General features: G+C 40.4%; 1 protein-coding gene across 2 annotated transcripts in view; it reads left to right on the top strand.

Moving 5' to 3' along the window:
• The first annotated feature begins 239 nt into the window (after nucleotides 1-239).
• Nucleotides 240-19,745, top strand: part of THSD4 (thrombospondin type 1 domain containing 4) — a 236,352-nt gene continuing 216,846 nt past the window's right edge. Inside the window, exon 1 of one of the 2 annotated variants that reach the window (XM_059482062.1) lies at nucleotides 240-343. The gene's annotated coding sequence lies outside the window, so the exon portion shown is untranslated. Of the gene's footprint in view, nucleotides 344-5,646; nucleotides 5,794-19,745 lie in introns of those variants that run through there. The other variant, XM_059482063.1, reaches the window with a different exon arrangement.

Below are 19,745 nucleotides of genomic sequence, written 5' to 3'. Positions count from 1 at the left end.
CGGTGCTGTGTCCGGCGCCTCCGCCTCGCCGGTTCCCCGCTGGCCATCGCCCGGAGCCCCGGCCCGGCGGGGGAAGGAGGGAGGCAGGGAGGGAGCGGCTGCGCGGCGCGGCCGGCAGGTGGCAGCAGGCGGCGCGCGGCTCCTCGCGGGCGGGAGCGAGGGGAGAGGAGGCTGAGCCCGAGCCCCGGAGCCGCCGGGAACCTGCTCGGGTCCTGCGGGGCTCCGGCATTCCCGGCCGAGGGCGCACCGCCTCCCATGCGCCGGGGGCCGCGCGGCTCTCAGCTCTCTCGCCCCCGAGAGCGCCTCGTCGCGGGGCGCCCGGACGGGACGCCGGCGCGGAGCGGTGAGGCGAGGCAAGGCCCGGGAGGGTGGGCGCGCCAGGTGGGCGGTGGGCGCCGTGCCGGGGTCGCGGGCAGTGCCCGGGGCGGCGGAGCCCGAGGCCGCGCTGAGGGGCTGCTCCACACCGGGGCTGTGCTCGGAGCCGCGGCCCGCGGGCTCTCGCTCTGCCCCGGCTGAGGGAGCGCGGTCGGCTCTGCTCCGCTCCGCGGGATTCCTGCGCCGCGTGTTTTGGCTGTGTGAGCAGTGTAAGTAGCCATTTCAAAGCTGCTTTCCTCGCACGCTCGGTTTCCAGGAGCTGCGTCCAGAGGCAGCATAAGGAGCTGCTTCGTTTTGCTTCGGTGTCCCACCAGAAGCCGTGGCTGCACGTAGCGTGAGCCGAATCCAGCAGTTTGTAGGGGAGAGGGAAAGCAGTGGATAACTCGCCTCACGAAGAGTGCGTGTTGCAATTGTTCTTGCTTGGGGCCAGATCTTTTGGTCTAAGTAAGCACAGTGTGCAAAGCATGAACCGCGCTTGGCGTTCGATGTTTCTCTTCACGCTTTCCTGCCTCTGGCTTTGTTACCATCTCTCCTTTAATTCTACCAGCACTTGAGCTGTTTGTGCTCACTTGTCAGGCTACAGGCTATGTGCTGTAGCAGAGGAGAAACTTCAAATACCTTCTCCCGCTGTGGGTTTACGTTTTTGCGAATGTCAGTGTGTCCATACCTGTGTGTGTTTCATAGCTCTTGACACACTTGACATTAATTCATCCAAATTATTTTCTTCCAGATTCTAGACACATGAACAGTTTAGAGAGGCTGGCAGCAGTGAGTTGCACAGGTTACTCCGTTGTGTGGAAAAAACTACTTCCTTTTGCTTCTTTTAATTTTTGAGCCTGATACTGTATGGACCTTATAAATTAATTATGCTTGGTTTTTGCTCACTATCTCTGTACTATTTCAGAGCTGTGCTCTTTCATGATCCATCTACCTCAGCTATTCCTTATTTCAGGTTAATGAATTCTCAGCTTTTTAGTCACCTTTCTTCTATATCTCTTGCCCATGTAATTTCTCTTTTCTCTATTTTTTAAATCAAGGTATCAGCAAAGCTGAGCTATATGCAAGATTTTAATACAGCAGGGTTATATAAGGGCATGATGATGTCTGCTGGCAGAGATGAGATAATTTGGTGCATCTATATTGTGAATAGCCATCAAAAGTAATAGAAGTATTTGTAACTCCTTGTGTCACCTGTTGGTAAATCAGTGTGATTAATTTTTTTTAATCAGAAACCACTGCCTAAGGCACTAGTGGTTAGTAGCTCAATACAAGGGTGTAAGGTTATGGATTAAATAGTTGTCTGATGAGCTCTTAATATTCTGTCAGTCTGCTGTGCATGTTCTTCCTGTCCTCTGTGGAAAGAGCAGAACAGAAAATAGCCCAAGTCTGTCTGTTTATTGCTGTTTGTGGAACTGCCAATGTACTCTTAGAAAGCTGATCTACCAGGCTGTAGCTTGCCAACTGGGACTTCTTTCTGGTGTAAACTTAGTAGTAATCTACTGGTTGATGTGGTTTTCATCTATTCAGTATAATCAGGGATTTAAGATGAAACTGGATATTGCTGATATTCATTAGACACCTGCAATTCTCGATGCTTTCTTTTTCACCAGGGAATTCCATTTCCAGAGTGGAAAGAGAATTCTCTCCAGTAGGAGAATGGGTTTAAGCAGACTAGGAGGAGAGACTGCCTTTAACAAGAAAAGTGCTGCAAAGTGAGCATTTTTAGCCAAGTTAGAAACATGAGGCCAGCTGGTATGGATTGTCATAGGGAGTCCTTCCAAGTGAGTATAGGTAGGAAATATGGACTATTTATCATTATTGTGTCCTGAACATAAAATATCACCTTTATCTAGGAGCAGGGCTAACCCCAGGTTTTGCTGCTGATGATTTTAACCTGAAAAAGCTCCATTGTAATGGAAGGAGCAGTTTGATTCCTGATTAACTCTCAGAAACACTTGGAGGTGTTGTATGGTGCAAGATTTCAGTCTTTCTGCATTTCATACAGCAGGTTCCTTCAGAGCCCCAGCAGATTTAATTGTAGCAAATTAATTAGGTTGCTCCCAGGCAGTGATGGGTTTTATGATCTCAGTAGAAAATCTTTGGTTATGCTGTAGAACAAGCTGAGTAACTGTGTTAGAAATGTGCATTAAATGAAGGCTGAAAACAAAACAAGAAAGCAGGATCATCTTGAAGACTCATATTGGCCTCAGTGTGGGGTTCTGTGCAGGCAGTGACAACAGAAAAGCTGGGTTTCCACATGCAGTCTCAGTTCTCTGTGATGTCACATCAGATGTGTGATATTCAGGCTATTCACAGTGGCAGTTGTAGTAAAAACAGAGGTGAAGTGCTAGTCAGAAACTTTGTGGTACTTGGGATTTTCTTTTTTACTTTGAAAATCAGTTTTATTATCTACAGTGAAGCGCAGTCACTGCAGATGCTTCTGTGGGCATTAAATTCTGTACAAGAGGAGTAAGGTTAGGTGGTTAAGCACTTAAAAAACCCAAGGAGCTCCAAGTCAGCCATGCATAAGCAATTTTAGCTGTGTCCCTGGTAGTGTTGTGTTATCATAACAACCTTCAGGTTTGGAAGGTTGTTATTTTTTGCAAGTAGGAAAAAAAGTAAAAGAACACTTACTGTGTCAAACCAACTTCTTAAAGAGTTTGTACATTGATAGTAGCCTTTTTACCATAAAGTTGACAGGGAAAGCATTTTGTAGCTTTGAATTGTGAAATGCTTCTGGGGTAGCAGTCCTGGCTGAAGAACAGATTCTGTGACAAGTCTTGTTCCCTTGAGCAGGCACATGTTAGTTAGTAGTTACTACTACATATTAGTAGTTCAGTTATTAGTTCTTTTGTTTTCAGACAGCAGCTCTACCTGATCTAAATGCAGTTTGGACCACGACTTGGGTAATTGTAAAGCTAATTATGCTGTGAATATATGTGGTTCAGTATGTGACCAATGAACATGGTTTGTGTTGTTGGCAGGGTAAGTAACAGTGTTTTGCATTGCAATAACTTTTTTTTTTGTTCAGGATACTTAGTACTTTACACTAGATAATTCTGTTCATGTATATTAGGTTTTTAGGAAGAATGCATTGTTTAGTACTTAGAAGATTAATTAGAAGGATCTTAAGCAGATATTAAAAAATTATTAACAGAATGATCTGATGGATCTGATTTTGCCTCATATCTTATTCTGTATAAAGAAAGCAGAGCTGAGACCATGTGCTTTAGTGTTGCCTGATTATTTTTGTTCTTTGTGTTAGTGACAATAACAGCTTAAAATTCTGTAATTTAAACCAACTCAGTTTTCTCCTCCTGGAATGTTCTGTCCCACCCATTTTTCTCTCGGGGACTTTAGTGTCATGTCACATATCAAATTTGTGTAACCCCTGCAGGGTTATGGCATTCCCAGAGATGGGTCAGCCTTCATAATTCTGGCTGCTGTTAAACAGTCAGCACTTGTCAGCACCATGTACAGACATATGGTACACATTTTTTACATGGTGGTACCAAGTGTTCAGCGTGGGGCTTCTCCACAGGAGCTGTTCTGGCACTAGAAATGCAGATAGGATCTCAGTCCAGTCCTTGTGAGGGCAAGTAGCCCTGTGGGCTGCTGAGGTGATGGATGTGTGAGTTCCTGGAATGTGGGCTTCTGCTTTCAACACTCCTTGGGCTGCTCTGTGCTGCTCATTGAGGCCATTGGCATCTTGCTTTATCTCTGAACTTGTTCCTTTATCTCTGAACTAGGTATGATAATTACGGGATGTTGGTCAACTGTTAAATTTCCTGAAGATAGTTTAATTCAAATTACTTTTTTTTAGTATCTTTGCATGCAAACTATTTATTGTACATGAATGAAGTCAAATTATGTAGTATGTACTTCATAGATTTATTACTGATATTCTCAAAATCACAACTTAAGGTCTTGCTTGTTGGCTGTTTCGCATCAATCCTGTGCTGCTGCTCCTACTTGGCATCCCAATTCAGTATTTATTTTGGTCCTGGTTTTGGAATTTCCCTTCACAGGAAGATTCCAGGCTCCTTATATGGAAAAATGTATTTTAAAAAATTTACTTTTTCCATCAGTTCTGTAGATTTTTTTTTCGCAGTAAGTGCAAGAGCCACTATCTCTTATTTAAAGCTCTGCTCTAAGAGCCAGTAAAGGCAAGGAAAAGGTTATCAGCAACTTCAGTGTCTTTCAGATCAGGCCACTCCCACCTGATGTGCTCTTGTCCTTGGAAAGCAGGACCACTGATTTCAGCCATGAGTTTCCTGTGGTTTCTTTGACACTACAAGAGTTGTAACTTGTTTTTTAACTTGACAAGTTATACTTGTTGTATAGTTGGCTCCAGGAACTGGAGCCTTGGGAAGACTCTCTGGGTACCAAAATAATATTTAACTTACAGGGCTTGGTAGATAAAATTCATCCCTTTGCAGAGGAGCCACTTGTTCATAACTGTGATCCTTTATTCCCTTTCTATAAGACTGCTGTGAACTCATGAGGTATATATAGCCATATCTGATTAAGGGTAGAGAGAAATACAGAAAACTACCATTTTTGAGTGTTACTTTTGTTGATTTATCTTCCCTTACTTGTGGTTTTTTTCCTAAACCCAAGCTTCTTAAAATACAAACATTAATAAAGGAATAGTCCCTTTTAGTAAATCCAAGAGATAACTGCTGTAACAACCCAAGTTCCAACTTCTGAACTTTCAACTTCTGAACTTTCTTTATCTTTGGCTGGGTTGTATTGTCCTCTTTTGGTATCAGAATGAAGTTTAGCAGAGACCTGGGAGTGAGCAGGCTCTCCCAGGTTGTCTCTGCTGATGTGGCACCTTGGGCCTGGCTTGCCCAGGGGGTGGGGCAAGGTCAGTCCTTTGGGACTGCATGGCCAGGGGAGATAAGGGAAGGAGGAGAAGGCTTCCCAAAGTGAAATGTTTGTTGGGAGCCTGAGGATGCTGTCTGTAACACTGATAGAAGTGCTGTGGTTTCCTGCTTGTTCCCTTCTATGTGACTCATGATATCCCAGTTGGAATGTGTTTTCTTTGCTCTGGTTTGGGGAGAAGGAGGGATAAAGAAGCCCTTTTTAAAAGCCCTTCTTCATGAAACCTGCTTCTTGGTGAAAAACATCTGTTGTGCTTGGCCTTGCTGGATCAGCACTTGGATATGTGAGCATGGATACTGCTCCCCCAGGAGAAAACGTCACTTGGATACTTGAATATTGTGTGACTAAAATCTGTAATCCTGACTCAGGCGGATTCCCCTGATACTCCCTTTGGATTAGCTGCAGAGAAGTGCATGGAAGGACAAAGCTATCTGTAAATGGCAGCTTCAGCAAAACTATTGACACTAATCTGAGAGTAAATATTGACTTGGAAAGTATTCAGATATCCTGGACTTCTTTTCCACAGTAAAGGTGATTGCTGTAGTCCTGACTTGGTAACACCAAACCATTAGTTGATTGTGCATTGTACTTACATTTTTGTTTGGTTATTTTTATCTAGAACATGTAGTTTCTACGAAAGTAAAAAAAAAAATAAAAATTTTTGCTTATCAGATTGGCAAAGAGAAGCAAGAGCCTGTCCAATCCCACCCTGCATAATTACAATAAAATGTCATCCCATGACACTAGCTGCCCAAAAGAGTGATAAATTGTATGGAATGGATGCAATTACTTAATCTGGCAGAAATGAAAGCTGTCTCATTTTCTTGTAGTTCTGTGGAGCTGCATTCAGCAGCTGGGGAAGTGAGTGTGGAATAGTGGGCAAACCTCCTTGCTGATTTTCAGGGGCTCTATGTGAAATTGAAGCACTTTACTAAACCAGCATAAGAATAAGGACTTAAAAGAATAGAGTGGGTTAACCATTAACTGTTAGTATTGTTCAGTTTTATTGGCTCAGGAAATACTGTTCATGTGTTGAAACACAGGGGGTAAGGCAGGATGTCAGTTTTGATTTTTTGGTAGTGATAAGCAGCCATTAAAAATATAATTTCTTATACTTCTTCATGTGTTGCTTGTACTCATTAGTACATATTGCACACCAAAACGATTGTCTCTCTTTTCTTTCTTCCTGCCCCCCTTCAGTTCAGAGATTTGCCCAGATTAAGGCAATGGGAGTGGTTTTTTTCTTCCCATAGGAATGTTTACAGTGTTGCAGGATCAGGTTCAGATTTATTACTCAGACACTCACAATGCTGCTGTAATTAGTTGTCATAAAGCTGTGCCTTCTGCCTGTGTTTGCTGCTGGCCAAATTCATCACACCATGAATGCAGTGATTGTTGAGAGCATTTTCAAAATTTAAATAATAACTAAGAATTATTTTAAACAAGAAACAATCTTTATGTAGTTTTGAGTCATGAAGGCATGAAAGGGCTGAAATATCTTTGCTGCTTTCATATTGTTAAAATTGGACATAAACTGTCATTTTTTGATTTCTTTTAAACCACAGTGCTTGTGATTTAGATGTGATTGTTTCTACTGCTTTGAAATGGGAATGGGGGAGAAACTGTTTCCAAATGTATCCTCCTGGCATTTGAAGATTCAGAGAGGTGGGGTTGATTTCTGCTTTTTGTTTTGCTGCTTTCCTGAAGTTATGTTAGAAGGGCTTTTCAAAACCTTGGGCTTTGCACAATGCCTGTTTCCTCAGCCCATGGAGATGTTATGTTAAAACAGGGAGCACAGTGTGAAGCAGTGCCCAGAGTGATTCCCTTTGAGTTGCATTCCTTTCAGCAAGTCCTCACCTATCTCCAACAGTGAGTACTCTAGCAGAAGATTAAAAGTCACTATATAAGACTGTCTGTCTCTAAGCAGTGTGTGCAACAGCAGTAGACTGATTAAAAAAAAAAACAAAAACCAAAAACAAAAACCCAAAAGACAGCAAATGAAATTTGGTCACACTTTTTAAAAAGATCCCTCTATCACCTCTGGCATACAGAATTTATAAAGCAGCAAATGAAGTCCACAGTGTTGGAGGAGTTTACTTGGTTTCCTTTGCCAGTGTTTTGTAATAGGCTGTTCCTGTTGTCGTGCAGATTCAAGAAGCCTTGCATTCACATTTTCAGCCCTTTTTCCAGTCTGCAGACACATGGGAAGCACTGAGTGATGTCAGGTGAGGGTCAGTGTGCTGTAATAAGCTGCCCTCAAGCACAAATAAGCTCAGGCTCCACTGCCAAGAGATGACCTTTGATTTCTTTTTACCTGATGCAATAAGGGCCCTGTTCACTCTGCTTAGGCCAAGTCCCAGCCATTTAAATAGATTTTCTTGAGCAGGAATGGTTATGAAAGTCCTGAAACTTGGTATAAGGGTGGCAGAGATTTCTGGATTGTAGATGACTTTGATACACTGAATTAGATTTGGCTACTATTGTGGTCAGAAGAGAGAAGTGACTTCATTGTGACGAGCACAGCTGCCAGCTCTGAAACTACCAGTATGAAGCACAGTTTCTAAGCTGCATCTGATTAACAGAGATGGTGAGCAAAGTTAAAACTTTTGTTATATAGAGACAGAAAAGAATACCTTCACCTGAATGTCAGTGGCTGTAGATACAGCCAGAAGGCTGGACATGCTGTCAGTGAGTGGACCTGTGTCATGGGAGTCACGCTTCCCCCTCTTGGTATCCTCATCTGGCTATATTGTTAAACTGTTAGGTACAAGGTCTTACTAAACTAAGTATAATAATTTTGCTCACACTGCTGTGTTGCAAGAATGTTGGGGCTACCTTATTCTGAACAAAGTATTGTATGGCTACGTGGGGAGGCAGGACAGTCACCTCTTTACTATGCAGTGACTGACTGGACTATGGTTTCCACCACTCTGTTCAAAAGGGCTTTTCTTTAACCTACCTTTCTCTGCAAGCCCATACAGGAATCCCAGGGTAGTATGGTATTTCTTACTGTTTTTTCTCTTCAACCCTTCTGGCTTTTGCAGATATAAGAGTGGGTACTTGTGTGCATTAGTTCTGGTGAATGACTTTTCAAGCAGCAAAGCTGATTCAGTTCTTTCAAAGTCAGACTTCAATCATGTCTTACTCCTGCTCTCTAAGCAAACCCCTACTGGAAGCAGTATTGAGTTTACTTATTGGCTGAGAAAAACTCAAGACTAGAACCTGAACTGGAAAGGACAACTGGAAGTAAAAAAGGCATCTTCCTCACTTGTTTAGGTTTTTTAGCAAGGGTGACAAGGGCTGTTGGTGATTCTGCAAGATTGGATCTTTTATCTGTCAACCATGAAGTCATTGTTCACAGGCCACTGGATGGCATCTTCCAAACTATAAATTTCCTAATAGGGAGATTTTAATCTGCTGCTTTAATCTGCTACCAGATGAAATCTGGTGAAAGATTTCATCTTCCCTGCTCAGTGAATGATAGCTCAGGATTCCTTGAATGTATGATTATCTTTGTGGTTTTGTGTCAAGGACTGGTATCTCCTGTAGGAGTGTAACAGTTCATGCAGTTTACACTAAATGGACTGAAATAATAACTGTCATCCAGACCACCAGAGTACATGAGGCATAGCAGCAAGACAAGATTTGTAGGATGTCTAAAATCCCTTTCAAGCTGACAGCATAAGAATAAACAGCTCCCTCTCCCAACACTTAAGGGATCTTGCAGTTCAGCTTTAAAATGCAGGAGGCTGAAGGGTTCACCACATGGAGGTTATGATTGATACAAGCATTAGGATATTTCTGGAATCTAAACCAAATAAGGACTTCAGGAAAATGATTTTCAGTGGCATCAGTCTCTGGGGTAGAATTGAAAATGGAAATTGTTTCTGGATTTCTGAACATGGGGATTTTACATTTCTTCTGCTGTCAGTAGTCATGCTAAATCTTAATTTCTCTTTCTTGAAAAGACACTGTGATAGTGTTGTTTGTCATCTTTACTAATTAAAGCTTAGTAACTTAGTTTTGTTTTTCTTTTTTCTCCATTAACATCCTCTTCCCATAGAAAAGAGGTGCACCTCTGCAAATGTACCCCTTTAAGTGCTAAGGGCTTGGCAGCACAATTGGCATCTGATGCTACTATCTTGGTTGTCAGTCCAGTTTTGGAGCTGAACTGTTTGTAAGATTCTATATATATCAAGCCCAGCAGATAAACATATTGAATGTCTGTGTTGTTGTGCTGGAGACTTCATCTAAATTTTATTGTGGATGAAAGCTAAATAGATCTCTATGAAACAGTTTTTCCCTGTGTTCTCTGAGTCATCCCTGTATTTACTTGCATTCAGAATTTAATATTTGCAAAAGATGTACAAGATAACTTACTGCCATTCTTCAGCTGGCTGTCAGAAATCCATTGGTAGTTTATTGTTTCATGTTGGGTTGAAGTTCCCTGTATTCTATTCTGAAATTATGGAAAAAATACTTAATTTCACAGAGCGCTTGCAAGATCTCTCATTAGGCCTATTATTCATCATTATGTAGAAACTGAGAAGAAAACAATAAATCTTCAAATTCCATTGTTGCATTTCTGTACCAGTATTTGGGAAACCTCACATCAGAGAGAATTTTAATCAGAAATAAATTAGAATCTCATCATTCTTATAGTATTATTTAAGAACATAATTTAGGCTATCTTGCATAACTCATTCATTTCAAGATGTTTCAGGAGCCTAGACTCTGAAATGCACAATGAAGATGTGGAAGCTACATGGTGAGCTGTTTTTCTGTCCATAATCTAGCAGTTTTCTATACTTCCTCTTAAAAAATAAAACATCTAAGTCTTACTATTAGGTATATGACCTTTCCTGGATGTGAACAGTTGATTTTTTATGCGTTATTGAGCAAAGGCATGTTCAGCAGTTACCAGGATGACAGAATAATCTCAGCAATGTTTATTTTGGGCATGTGTCACTTATTTTTCAATGGTCCCTAAAATATATTCCCACAGGGGTACCTGAGAAGTTCTACATCCTTGTGTCTGGTCAGCTGCAGCCTTGTGTTGCTCTCATGTACTGAAACTATTTAGCAAGTGTTTAGTGCCCAAATTACCCCAAATGCCAGAGGACAAGGTGGTGTTTGAATGTTTAGGATGGTGCCCCTCTGCCCCTCCATGTCCCAGTACAGCACAGCCAAGCTGTTCAGCTTTTTCATGACAGCTGAGTTGAACACAGTATTGCTCACTGATTGAAGCCCAAATCATGTAGGAATTGCATGGCAGAAAAGAGAAATCTCTTCTTTTTGCCAAAATAAAGCAGTTTGCTGACTGCAGAAGAGGACTTTAATCATGTTTGGAGTCTGTTATGAAAGCCTTGGTCACTTTTTCTTGGACATTTGTTAGTACAAAATGTCCATCAGCAGGTACCTGAGGTGTTTTTCCTTCCAGTTTTGGCAGTATTGAAATGCATGTTAAAACACTTATCCTTGAAAACTTGTGTAGAAAAGGATTTGGTGAGTTATTTTGGGATGTGTGCCCACATTAATCTCCATTAGAGAAAGAACAGGAGTCAGTGGTCTGCAGTGCAGCCCTGCACTGGGGATAGTCCTTGGACTACCAAGTCTTTGTTCCTCTGCTGCCAAACTGCAGGGGAGAGAGACGAGCAGGGTTGTGGCCTGGCATATCCATTTATAGATGTATTTTATTTCTAAGTGTATGGACTAATAAACTGACATGGAATTGCCTTGCTTTTACCTGTACTGACAAATAGGTTTGGTTTGGGTTTCTTTGAGGTTTTTTTTCCCCCTAATTGTTCTTCTGTGTCAAAGACCCATTCAGTCATGAGGGACTGCCAGCCTTCCTTTAGAATGCCTAACCCAAGGTACAGAGCTACATAACAGGCTGGGAAATCTCTGAAGTTCCCAGAAATGGTTTTTTATCCCATTTATAGTTTAGTACATCAAGAATAATGCTACAGAAGCCCTTGGAGTCACTGTAGCTGAAGTTTGACATTGAATCCCAAGGATATTCCTGCTAATTTCAATAGGATGCCTGTCTTGTATTTATAGGCACATGTTCCAGTTAGTAACTGTTCCTCTGTTAAATGGAGTTTAACTTTAGAAAATTAAACAGCTCTGATGATAGTGGATATGAATAGCTACCCAGAAGAGAAATACTGAGTCATTCTTGACCAGTCTGTTTTCTCTGGTAACTGGGAGATGCAAAGTGATCTTTTCCAATGGATAAGAAGGCTTAGCTTGGCCATTAGAGGCTGGCTAATGAGTTTAAAAGTGGTTTGGTTTGACTTTGCAGTGTCTCTGTGCTGCAGCACTTTTATCCTTGTCTGCTGTGGATAATGTAGGAATATTCCCAGAAAGAATTGTTATTTGGAGGTATCACTTGTGCAGAGAGATGGTTCCCACTGATATGGCAAAGAAAATATTTCATTTCTGAATAAGCAAGCAAAGATTACAAGTCCACATCTCATACTGTCCTCCATGTTGTGTTCTGACTCTGGTCAACACCTCAGAAATCATGCCAATAGAACAGAAGGAATTTTGTAGTTAATATTAAGCTAATATTTTGAGATTATAAGTGTTCAGGTAATAGCTTGATGGTGAGATTTTTTTAAAATAAAAAAAAAAAAGAGGACTGTGATATATTTAAGCCTTCCTTTACTGCTTAATTCCTTCCTTAGGAAATCACAGCTATGAAGTTCAGGATTTTTATATGGTCAGAAATGTTTGTGTGAGTTCACAGAGGAATTGCTGACTCCTTTTACTCTCCTGTTATTGTGAACCAGGTCTAATTTATGGAAAGGGTAGTTTACATCAGTTTTCCTATTTGTGTTGGAGCAATGCAGCAAGTTAATTGTGGTAGGCTAATGGCACACACATCTATTTACCAGTAAATGAAATACTTCTTTCAGAGGGTACATTAGCAACAGGAACACTTGTTCTTCACCTATAAATGATGTTGAATGTTCCCTAATACTTTAAAAATTATTCTCCAAGGCACAGCTTCCCATATTTCATCCTTTGTTTTACTACATGAAGGATATTGATGCTTAGGTAAGTATTCACAATGTTTCTCAAACACCGTTCTCATGGGAAGCAGTTTAAAAATTTTTAGAAAAGGACTTGTGCCTGCTAGACAGACATTCTTATTAAACAGATGGGTGAAAATCATGTTTCCTTTTTGCAGAAGGAAGGTCTCTTCTAACTTCACAATAATTATGTAATATACAGGATTTTTACATAATGAGAGGGGTGTCTCCTGGCTGCATTACTCAGAAATAGCTGATTATACTCTTGAAATATGTTGTGTTTTACTTTCCTTGTGCATGTGCCTTCAATTAGCTTTGCTGAAATATTTGTTTTCTTTGACCTTTTTAAACAGGGTGTGTTACAACTCTGAGTGGAGCTGGTGGGTCCTTGGTTTTCATGCACAAGACAGTAGGTCCTCAGAAGCACCAGTTAAATGCTGCTGGGAGCCTGTGCTTTGCAGGCAGGCTAGGAAAAGCTTCAAACTTTCAACCTTTCTTCAATTCTGAAAATGGCCTTCATTATAGAAGGTTTAAGATGAAATTTTCTTTCTCTTTTGAAAAGAGCATAAGAAAAGTTAATTTTCTTTGACGTATTTACAGGTAAAGAAATGAGTATGGCTAACAGAGGCTCTAAGAAATTTCCATTATTCCTAGTTGTTCTGAAATACAGTTACATGCCTTGCAATATCAATATCATTAAAACTTCTACTAAACAGATTGATTTGCAGACTGAAATTTCATTTATGATCCTTCTCTCAGTTATTTCCATCCAGGGCATTCTAACTACCACTCACAGCACAGTTTTACCTGAGTTTCCACAGTGGAGTGGGTCTCAAACCAGTACCTGAACCATACCTAAAGCACCTCTCCACCTACTTACACTTGGTAAAAAAGTAATTAGAACAGGAACTTGTTGGAAACAGATTGTGCTGTTACTGCTCATTTTGTAGGCAAGACTCTCAATGTTCAATCACAGCAGTGTTCACACAGATTTGTTCCTCTTGCTTGTCATAACAATGAGGGATTCACCTATTTTGTATGAATGGTTACAGAGATTTCAGGTATTTCTACCTGACTTTTTAGGCTGTTCAATGTTATTTTTTTTCCATATCTTTCTATATCAGTCATCAGATAAGTGTTGATTTGGATTATGGAATGGTTGAGAAAGATTGTTTAATGAAAAGGATTTTTAACTTCCTCTTACATGTTCAGCCCCTTCTACATTCTTGGTTTAGAAGATTCAGATTGTAGCAAAAAAGTTTTTTACAAGGAAAGGAAAATTTATTCAAATACATGTAATGTGTTTTGTTAGAAAAGGTAATGAATTCTAATATGTAGAGCTGTGATGGCTTTCAAGTGCTGAAACTGCTAGAACCTTTCAGTTCTCTGGGGGGGTTAAGTGTGCAACAGGGAGTTCTCCATGGTTGTGTGTGGAGTGAGTGTTAGTGGCTCTGTGGGCAAAGGGATTCAGCCACATTTCCACAGCACAGGTGGAATATCCCAGTTGAACATTGAGAAAGGTCTTTCATATAGGAACAGAACTCAGTCTCTGTGCACTTGTCTTATAGAAGGTCTTTCCAGTTTGTTCTGCACCAGCTATCCAGAACAGCTCTGACAGGAGTTGAAATTCCTTAAACCAGTGAATGGTGACAGGCTGGTATCAAGATTCCTACAGTATCTCTTTAGACAGAATTTTGCAGTCCTTCCAGTTTTATGATATTTGTATTACTAGTGTACATTCAGCAAATATATAATCAGTGGTATGAGCAAAGACTAAGAATAATTAAAAGAAATCCTACTGCTCCAATTTGACTGCAACTCATGACCTTTAAGCAGGCACTTTCCTGCTTCTCCCTTTGACTTACAAGATTAATGTCACAACTGTTGTTTGATCTTAAATTATATCATCTTCAAGAAAGATGGAGGCAAGTTGTTTGAATTGTGGCACCCTCCAGAATAACTATGTTTTAAAGCCAAAATGTGTATTTTGTGAATGGCTATTTTGGGAAATCATGTGTATGGTTACTGTTGGATTCGGCCACCTTTGCCTCCTAGATTTTCAGAGAACAATTAAATATTATAGGGTCAGATGCCAAAGGTTACACACTTCTTCCACTGAAATCCAGCCAAATGAGCTGAATTTATTCTCTGAGAAGTGAAACATTTGCTGAATTAAAGCTCTAGAAACATGGCTAATATTCCTGAGTACCCAGGACGGCTCTGGTCTCTCTGTTGCTGTTCTATTGCGGGTTTGGGTGCCTGGTGCAGCAGCCTGGGTTTTGGCGTGCCCCGTGCAGCCCCCGGTGTTGTTACAGCCCGGTTTGTTGGGTGCCCCGTGCAGCCCCCGGTGTTGTTACAGCCCGGTTTGTTGGGTGCCCGTGCAGCCCCCGGTGTCCCGGGAGAGCGGCGCTCGGGCTGCCCGGGCGGGCGGTGCCGCGGGCGGGGCGCGCCCCGGGCCGGGGGTGACTCAGCGAGCCCCGAGCCAGGGCTCCAGCACAACTGCTCCGGGGATGATGCTGTTGGTGGAGCACGCTTACTGTACTCCCTGTCTGTGAGATTTCAGGCAAAGCAATTGGGAAATTGCGGATTTTATGATTGGCTTTTCGCAAATATTAAAATGAATATTATATGTGTTGTGTTAGAAAGTAATGCTGTATTAATTATCTTAAGTAGCGTGTTAAATATAGCTTTAGGTTATAACATAATGTTAAAATAGAAACTATGCTATGTAAGATACTTTTTTTCCTAAAGAAAGGACTCGCAGCGAGATAGATTGAGGTGTCCTGTGACTGCTTTCAGAGAAAGAGAATTTAGTGTTCCATTATCAGGAGAAAGGAACTTCTTCCTGCCTCGCACAGGTAGGATGACGCCATTAGGATTAAGAGGAAAAAGTTGACACTGATCAGACGGAGTCCTTTGTTTGAATAGAATTTATGCATCATGTATGAGATGTATGAATATGCAACAGGTTATTATTTTTAAGGGTTAGTCCTCTGTTGACGTGGGTCCTTTTTCGAGCTTATGCGGCCCAGAAAAAGGTACCTGGACTGCTAGTAACTCTTTGTTTCTATTGTCTCATATTATCCTAATTCAAACTGTCCAAATTATTATTACTCTAATTGTATTACTATTTTTATAACCACTTTATTACTATTAAACTTTTAAAACTTCAAAAACAAGTGATTGGCGTTTTTCACACAGTGAAACTGGATCTTGATCAAACTTACATTGGAGACAGGCACTGAGCTTTCTTGGACTGCAGGAGGAGAACCTGAAAGTTCTCAAAGCATTTCAAATGAAAAAGAAAGGTACCTGCAGGGTTAGGTGGAGCAACTTGCCATTTTTGTTTAAATAAAATGTTTTCTCCATGTAAGTATCAGAACTTTTCATCAGATCTAATGCTAGATTTCTCTTTTATGCAGCTTTCAGAGACAAGTGTATGTTTTAATGTAGTTAATGAATATTTGAAGAGATTAAAACTCTGGTGGTGGGTGTCAACAGCTGCAGTTCAAGCTGTTGGATGTATGCACAAATTATGTAGCTAGATAAACCTGGCAAACTGTGAGCGCTTTATCAAAGTCTTGTGAATGTAGTGAATTTTGGATGCAATCCAAAGGACTTGCACTGAACATGATTTAATAGATTTGAACAACTAAACCAACAGATACACTGTACTTTACAAATGTGTGAGGCAACAGATTCAAAGGCAGTCTTAAAGGGTGCGATATTCTATATATTCTTTATTTATGATTAGCCTCCCCACTACCCCCCAAAAACCAAACAAACAAGCAAAAAAAGCCGAAAAAACCAAAAACGAACAAACAAACAACAAAATAAGAACTTTTGCTATCAGTGAAAACATGACTTTGGAACAATGCTCAACTTTCATACTTGCTTCAGGTTGCCATTGTCAGTAACTGGCAAATACATAATCTGACCAAAAAAAAAAAAAAATTGAAGGAAATTGAAGTTGGCTTCATATATATGTAAGTCACCAAGGCTGAAGAGGCTGAAAGCTGAGAGCATTTCTGAACTTGGTTGAGTTAGCCTATGTTTCTATAAGATGAATCTCACATTCCTGTTGTGAGTTAAAATAGAGGGGCTTGGATTGTTTAAGTAGGTCCTGTACACGTGCACATGTTCAGGAATTTCTGTTAATACGTAGATGCAGATGTTTGTGTTGACAGGACTTACAAGAAGTACAGATTGATGCTAAAATGACACAGGAATTCATGGAAGTGAAATACATCCACTCACAATACACAAAGGGCACAGTCACATGAAAAGCCACATGTGAGTAGTCCCATGATAATTAAGAGGTTAGTATAACATTGGCTTTCTGCAAAATTTCAAACCTCTGAGTAGGAAGATGTTTCTTGAAGTTAATTAGCCAAAGGGTAACTCTTATCTTTGACTTCTCAGAAGAACTTTCTTCCTCTTTTCTTAACTGTCTGTATCTGTGGTGTCTGTCCAGATAATTCTGTGTATTGTCATTTAACTCCTTGAGAAATCTTTTTTGTCCTTATCAGCAGATTTCTGTGATTGCCTACGAGCCTAATAGATTAAGTTTTCTACTGGCAATCCCCACCCCTTTTTGAAATCTCCATTACAAATTAATATTTCTATTTTCTAATGTTGTGAGAAAGGGTCTGGGTAAACGTCAGTAAAAATCAAGTTAAGGGGTGGTTATGATGGGCTCATTGCTTGGTAGGGTAACTGCTGATACAGCAGGTGAGAGGTGTTACAACCACTCACCTGCAGTGTGAAAGGGGAGGAGACTTTAAGCAGGGTCCTTTAATCATTTCTATGACCCAATGAACATTTCATTATATGCAATGAAACACTTCTCCCTGTCATTGTCACCCATGGTTCTGGAGAGGTTTGCATTCTCTTCCATCCTGCAAGGTGGTTGTTTTAGTTGATTGATTTTCTAGGAGGGGTGTGTTTTTGTTGGTTGATTTTTTCCTCCACCCAGTCTCACAGATCAATCTTGTTCTCATCCAGCTTGGAAGGGAAATAGGGAACACTACTGAAAAGTCAAATATTTTAATGCAGCGGAGAAAGCCTTGCTGACTCTGTGAAGTAGAAGAGTGTGGGTTGTTCCAGTCAAGAAATTAATATATATTCTGCTGTACGCAGGGTTACTAGAGGGGTTTTTGCTAGAAAGGTCTATAGTGCTTTTCAGCCCCTTTTGGGAAGGCAATTTGACTTTTACAATGCAAGACTTATTGAACACAAGTACACTTCATCAGGCTTTTGAAAGTTTCCCTGCCAAATTCATGTTATTCAATCCCAGTGTTAACTGTGTAGCCATTTCAGGTATTCATTTTGCCCTGGATCTTCTGGAGGGAAAATGATTGTCATGTTTGCACATTTTCATATCAAAGACACCACTGCCAAAATGACATGCCTTTCAGTAGGCTGTAAGAACCCAGGCTCTTAAACAATCTGGAAAACAAGCTCTTAAAGTCACTTAAATATTTAGCAGTTGTTACACTATGTGCTACAAATGATAATTCAAAAGAAATGCATCTATGAGTTGTGGTAAGAGGTGTTTGCAAAAGGCATTGAAATGCAGCTGAAAGTAGAGTTAGTAATGCAGTCTGCCATTGACAATGAAGATACAAATGAACTGAAAAAAATTGAAAACATATGCATGGACTTTAGGCACTGCTTTTAAGAACAGTCTCCAGAAACACTCTGGTCCTTCTCTTGTTTCTTTGCAAAACTAGATCTATCATAGTATTTTTCCTGTTTTTCAAACGAGGTGCAGTTTATAGAAGGGATTAGTGGAGTGTACATTGCTTTTTCAGTGTTTTTGTATCCCGGAGCAGGGTTCTTTTGAGACTGTGTCACTCCACACAAGGTTGTTGGATGAAAAGATTATTGTGGAGTGAAAAATCTGAAAGAAGGTACATCTGGAAAAAAACCCAAGATGATAAGAACTTGAAACCATGTTGGTTACAATCCATGTTACAGACAGATTCTCCATCTTCAATAAGTGATATAAACAACTATTGTACCTCAGTATGCCTGGTAATTAAGGGTCAGGTTGTAGGCAGAGAGATGTTTATTTCCTTCTCAGTTCAGAATTAGTAAATCCTGTGTTAGGGGATCTGTTTAAATGCCTGGTGGTGGTGCTGGATGTGTGGACTTGCCTGATGTTTAAAGGAATGCAGTTTTTACTGAATGTGCTAAAATCTCAAATGGTGTGAACTGTTGCAGGAGATCCAGACTAAAAATCTGTTCTTAGAAGTGCTTCCCATCTTATACCAAGCCAATTTTACAGTGTTAAGTAGTGAAAACTATGAAGAAGTTTGATAAAACCTCTGAGATCTACTGACAACTGTGAAGCTGCAGGAGAGGATGAAGTTTAGCTCAGCCTTAGTGGTTTTTTCCTCAGGACTGACTCAAACCTGTTACATACAGAACTTTTGTTGTGATACTTTCCCAAGTACTCAACTTTTAATGCCTTCCATTAAGAAACTAAACTATCAAATCATTAATCAATCATGGAATTCTCTCTTGAAGATGTTACAAGTATTTTGGGATTTCCTAATCCAAATTTGTTGTTGTTTGATTTTTAGGAGAGGGTAGGGAGTATTTAACCTGTCCAGTTAGCTGCAAACAATCTGCATTTTCCTGGCAGCAGGATCTGTACTTTGTCTAATTCCACATTTCTTACGTTCTTGCCAGTCCTGCCCCATTCTAGGCAGTTTTCAATTATCTGGCTGTCTGACAGAAATTGAGAGCTCTTTATCTGTGAACAGCAATGTTCTCTTGTTTCTCTTCGCTCCACTGCATTTCAGCATGTAACCACTTGTAAAGGGAAAGATACAGACAGTGGCTGACCAAGGTTTGAAATGTATGATTTATGTTCTAATAGTGCTTTATTTACTCTTTCACTCACTCCTTGCCACTCTCCCACCAGCCCTTCTGATTTATACTGTATTTCCTTACTGCAAGAATCCCCTTCCAGCCTGAAAATGCTGGTACATTTTAGATGCCCAATATATGATTTCAAATGTAGTAAAATAAGAACTTCCCAGACATCTGAACATTTGAGATTATTTACAAACAAATGAAAGTATGTTTGGGTAATCCTCCCAAGGGCTGGGAGGGTTTTTGTGTGTTCACAGAAGCTGTGAGGAGAAAGAAGGATCAGATAAATTTCTAAATGCTGTTTAACTCCAGATTTCCTCTGTCACTGTGGGCAAGGCATTTCACTTCATTGTGGGTAGGTTTTCCATCTCTAATAGTGGAAACAATGCTGCTCTTCAGGTTTTTTCTGCAAACTGTATAAGCACTCCCAAAGTCATCCTTGCATTGCTCACCAAATGCAGAGTGTATTAATAATATTAGGTATGTTAGAAGTTATAAACCCAGTTTCATTCTATGACTTTTATTAACACAAGACTATAAATGAGATTGTTTGCTTTATTTGTT

Source organism: Ammospiza nelsoni, chromosome 14, assembly GCF_027579445.1.
Source record: "Ammospiza nelsoni isolate bAmmNel1 chromosome 14, bAmmNel1.pri, whole genome shotgun sequence".
NCBI lineage: Eukaryota > Metazoa > Chordata > Aves > Passeriformes > Passerellidae > Ammospiza > Ammospiza nelsoni.
The sequence above is the reverse complement of the archived record's forward strand: the minus strand, read 5'-3'. Positions and strand labels throughout refer to the sequence as shown.